Consider the following 5,732-nt stretch of genomic DNA (forward strand, 5'->3'; position numbering starts at 1 on the left):
CCCCCCCCCAACCTAGAGGCTTATAAAAAAATGGAAGCTCAGGTTGTGCCTCAAGGAGGACTATTCCATGATGGCCCACATTTGCAGGGAACAGATAAGAAAGGCTAAAGCAGTGGCTGAACTTAGATTAGCAACAGGAATCAAGGAGAACAAGAAGTCCTTCTTTAGGCACATAGGGAACAGGAGGAAAACAAATGGGAGTGTGGGGCCATTGCTTAATAACTCAGGAGAGTTGGTTACCAGTACCAAGGGGAAAGCTGAACAACTGAATGACTACTTTGCCTCAGTCTTTCACTGGACTAAGGGGAAAACCACGCTAGGTAGAGTAGAGGATGAGCACGGTAGGAATAATAGTCTTCCTACCATTGCTGTAGAATTAGAGTATGACCAATTAAAAAAATTAGACATATACAAGTCAGTGGGACCAGATGATCTTCATCTGAGAGCACTGAAGGAGCTGGACGAAGTTAATGTGGAAACCCTGGCAAAACTCTTCCACAACGTGTGGCACTCTGGAGAAGTTCCTGAGGACTGGAAGAGGGCCAGTGTTGTGCCCATCCACAAGAAGGTCAGGAGTGAGGGTCCGGGTAACTATAGGCCAATCAGCCTAACTTCCATCCTATGGAAAATCCTAGAAAAGTTCATCAAGGAGTCCATTTGCAATAAGCTTGCAGAAGGTAAGATTCTGAATAACAGCCAGCATGGCTTCATCATAGAAAGGTCTTGCCTTACCAACCTCATCTCCTTCTATGACCAGGTAACTCGCCACCTGGACATGAGAGAGCAGGTTGACAGTGTATACCTTGACTTCCAAAAGGCCTTTGATCTAGTACCCCAAAATGTCCTTGCAAGAAAATTGGAGGATTGTGGGCTTAACTCCGAGAAGGTGGGTGAGAAACTGGCTGCAGGATAGGATCCAGAGAGTCATAGTGAATGGATCTGTGTCATCTTGGTGAGAAGTGGGCAGTGGTGTCCTGTAGGGGTCAATACTTGGTCCAGTACCTTTCAACATCTTTATTAGTGATTTGGCTGTGGGGGTGAAAAGCTAACTGGCCAAGTTTGTGGATGACACCAGGTTATGGGGGAGTGTGGTCATACTTGAAGATAGGCTACAGAAAGAGGCAGACCTAGACAGGCTAGCAAGTTGGGCGGATTGGAACCTGATGAAGTTCAATGTCAAGAAATGTAAAGCGCTCCACATCAAGACAGGCAACCCCCAACACACCTACAGGCTTGGCGGCACCAAACTGACTAGCACCATGAATGAAAGGGACCTGGGACCAGTATGAATATAAGCCGGCAGTGCAATGCTATAGCCAGTAGGGCAAATAATACTCTGGCATGCATCAATCGATGCATCTCCAGCAAAACCAAGGAGGTGATTCTTCCCCTCTACTCAGCACTGGTGAGACCACATCTGGAGTACTGCATCCAGTTCTGAGTACCACACTTTAACAAGGACGTGGACAAGCTTAAGAGAGTCCAAAGAAGAGCCACCCATACAATCAGAGCCTTAAAAGGCAAGCCATACGGGGAAAGGCCAAGAGATCTGGGACTCTTCAGCCCGAGGAAAAGAAGGCTGAGAGGGGACCTGGTAGCAGCTTACCATTACACTAGGGGAGTACATCAAGCGCTCAGTGAGCAATTGTTCACCAGGGCACCTGAGGGGAAAACTAGGAGTAATGGCCACAAAGTCCTGGAAGATTGATTCAGGCTCAACATTAGGAAAAACTTCTTCATAGTCAGGATGTCGAGACTGTGGAATAAGCTTCCTCCAGAGGTGCTGCAATCACCTACCCTGGAAATCTTCAAGAGGAGACTAGACAGTCACCTTGCTGGAATCACGTGACCCCCAGTTATTGTTCCTGCTTGGTGCAGGGGGCTGGACATGATGATCTTCTGAGGTCCCTTCTGGCCTTACAATCAATGAATCTATGAACCCTCCCTCCCAGCGCCACCACCACCCGTCCCCATCGCAGCCCGGCCCAGCTCCACTTCTAGGAAGAGCCTGGTGCTGCAGTGGCAGCCCACCCATGCCCTGCATGCAGATCCACGGCACATGCCCCCAAACCCTCCCGGGGTACACAAAGCAGCAGGGGCCACCCCCCTGCACAACTCAATTCTTTGCTCCACCCTGGTTGGAAAGCCCCTGCCCTAGCCCCACTCCCTCCTCCACTGCTGGGGCCTTGATCTTCCCCCCCACAGAAGCAGCCTGCCCTCATCCCTTGTGCAGATCTGGGGGCACACCCTCCCCATGCCCTCCCGTGGTGTACGCAGCAGTGGGAGCCACCCCCCTCCTTGTAGCCTCTGGCTGAGCCGCTCATGGCTTCGTCCCATGCCCTGCCCTGGCTGTGCAGCACCTGCCCCAGCCCCACTCCCTCCCTCACCACAGGGGCCTTGATCATCAGTGAAACTGATCATAAATCTTTGGTAACTATAGCAATAAAAAGGGTTATTAGTCATGCCACCCAGGTTACAGAGACATTTCTTTCAACTGGAAATGTATGATCTACACATATAGTATATGCCAGGAAAACATCTACTTACTGCAGATACTTTGCCCAGAGCCTATGACACAAAGGAAAATGACAGAATGTCAGACTCAGTCACTGCACATGTTAAGTCTCATTAAAAGAACGATACCTGCCACAGATAAAATGTGGGCACTAATTGCAGAAGCTACTGTTCAGGACACCATATTGCGAAAAGTGATAACAGCTATTTGTGCTGGTTGTCTTGAAAAACATACCTAGACTCTACTCTTGGTTCAAGGAAGAACTGTTAGTAGTGGATGGCATTTTGTTCAAAGGCTCACAACTTGTTGTTCCAGCAATGCTAAAGAAATATATGTTAAACAGAATACATGAGGAGCATTGAAAAAATGCAAAAGGAGAGCAAGGGTTGCTCTATATTTATTGGCCCAGCATAAATAATGACATATAAGATACTGTAAAGGCTTGTACAACATGCCTGAAGTACAGATCAGCACAAAGAAAAGAGCCTACGATGGTCATGGAGGAGTCCATAGGTCTGTGGTATCAAGCAGGCATTGATTTATTCATTTGTGCAAGGAAAAAACATGTATTGGTGCTGGATTATTATTCCCGCTATCCTGAAACTGCATTGCTCGAAAGCACGGTAGCAAACCATGTCATAACTCACACGAAATCCATTTTTGCTAGACATGGGATTCCACAAATTGTGAGAATAGTCAATGGACCTGAATTCAACTGTTTTGAGTTTAAAGAGTTTGTAAAAAAATATGGATTCCATCACAACACTTCAAATCCTAAATACCCACAATCCAGAGGTTTTGTGGAAAATGGAATACAAATCGTGAAGACATTGTTGAAAAAAGCTATAGATTCACATACTGATGTTTACCTGTCACACTTAAATTGCAGGGAAACACCTATTGTCCCCAGCAGAAATGCTGTTTAACAGGAAACTCAAAACCAAATCTGGCCAAATCTGGATGATGCTCATCAGAATAAAAAGCAATATGTGAAAACATTTAAAAATTCAACAAACAAATAAAAATGGTACTAGGACAGGGGTTCCAGGGAGTTACCTCAACTTCACAGCAAAGATATGGTGCTTATTTCAGACAGATGAATGTGGAAACAAAAAACACTAGTTTCCCATCAAGTATCTCCCAGATCCTATCAAGTAGTCACACTGGACAGACAAGTATTAAGAATAAATAGATGACGCTTGCAGCTCGTAAAGGGGAGAAAAGAAGCAGCATCATGAGATTCACCAAAGGAAACAGTCTAACCACACATTCACATCCATCAGTGTCCTCATGCTGGAAAATGGTGGTGGGGTGCTTTAAACTAAAGTTTGTTTGATGAGCTTTAGTTCAAAGCACCCTGCTGCCATTTTTCAGCGCAGGGATGCTGATACACGTGACGTTCGGGTAGTTTTATTAGCGCGACTCGCTAATTAAAGCATTTCCTCCCCTCCCCGCCCCCTCTTCGAGAATGTCTATAAATGCCCAGACTAATAGAGACCTGTTAAAATGTGCTTTAACAATGGGTTGAATTAGACTTCCAATGTTAGTATTACATGGGGATATGTTACATGTAAAAGGGGAAGGTATATGGATACCTTTAAGAATGTTATGTACAAGTTGTTGCATTGGCCAGGGAATTGCAGGGAGGGACAGCAGATCAGTAGGCTAAGAAGGCACTTTGAATAAACAAGCTTTATCATTTTTTAAATTTAACTCCTTGGTCTTTTGAGAATAACACAACAACCACGAGAATTTTTTCCTCTCAAGCAAGTCTAATCCAGTTAGTAAGAGCAGTGCCTGAACATCGTAGTCTTCTTACTCATAGGATCAGAACACAAAAAGCTTTGTCATATTATAAACATTTCTCAAGTTTGAGACAACATGGAAAGAGAGGCCTCTTTTGGCCCTACAAAAAGACCAGTTTCACTGAATGTGAGAGGCAACTTAGTCCATTGGGTGGGGAACTGCTAGAGCTGGTCAGGAAGTGATTGTTGCTCACACAAAACAAAGCTGACAAAAAAACAAGAGAGTTTTCATTTTTGTTTAAACTCTTAAAAATGTGAGAGCTTTCAATGAAAACATATAAACTCTTTTCTTCTGTGCACCCCACTGCAATACAATATCAACCAACAACTGCAACAGGTTTTTTTGGTTTTTCTTTGGAATGGGGGAATCAACAAAACATCACAAAACTGGTCAAAATAGAGATTTCTGCAGATTGTCTATTTTGACCCAGAAGAAGACATTTTCCCCTGGAAAACTTTGATAAATGTTTCAACTAGCTATAGGCACAATTCTGGGAGTAAGATGACCTGGATATCTGGATATGCTACTCTGCAACTAACTTGTGGGTGATTTGGGGCAAGTCACATAGGCTCACTTTCTCTGTTTACTTTCTTATTCCCATAAAATGAGACTTTCTGCTTTGAGCTCTGTAGAGAAAAAGTGTCACGGGCAATTACTAGTGTTGTTAGGTTAAATACCATATTTAGTCAAATAGAAGACAGCACCCAATAATTAGATTGTATATATGGAAAATTTATAAATTTGTTATAATTTTCCAGATATAGAATCTAATTATTGGAGGTCTGCCTTGAATTTGCTCCTCTCCTACTGCTAGAAATCTGGGGTGTCAGGTAGCCCCTTTGCTCTCTACTTCCCCCAACTTTTTCCCCTGGCAACCTCTTCCCCCACTCCTTACTGTTAGACCCTGCTCTCCCTGAGTACGTGGAAGTAAGGAGCAAATTTGAAAACAACAACCTTGAAACTAAACATGGCTATAGCACTTTGCATATAGTATCCATGCAGTTAGTTTATCCAGAATTGATGCATTTCTCTCTTTTTTTTTTTTTAAACAGCTGCAAGTTTTAGCACAGGTACACAATAAACCCGGTTTTGAGCAGCACTTTGGCACCTACTTATATATAGGACAAATTATGTATATTAGTCAAAAACCAAAGGCTCATGATTTACCACATAGCTCATTGGGCTGGGCCCCACCAGAATCAACAGCATTTCAAGCCACAGTGAGTCCACAGCTCAGCACTGCTTAGTATGTGTGTGTGCACTCCAGATACCCCCCCACAAATGATCTGTATGCTAATTAGCGCCCACTTATGTCTGGGTGGTCTTGTCATGAGTCCTGGGATGCTCCAAAAGTTTATATGCAAATGAGGTACAACACTGAAGGAAGTGGTGAGTAGCAGCTGGCGGGAGC

The 5,732-nt window shown here is 44.2% G+C and overlaps 1 protein-coding gene across 1 annotated transcript in view; it reads right to left on the bottom strand.

Moving 5' to 3' along the window:
• Positions 1–5,732, bottom strand: part of LOC102378337 (collagen alpha-1(XXIV) chain-like) — a 182,087-nt gene that overhangs the window by 161,322 nt on the left and 15,033 nt on the right. The window lies entirely within an intron of this gene.

Source organism: Alligator sinensis, unplaced genomic scaffold, assembly GCF_000455745.1.
Source record: "Alligator sinensis unplaced genomic scaffold, ASM45574v1 scaffold32_3, whole genome shotgun sequence".
NCBI classification, from domain to species: Eukaryota; Metazoa; Chordata; order Crocodylia; family Alligatoridae; genus Alligator; species Alligator sinensis.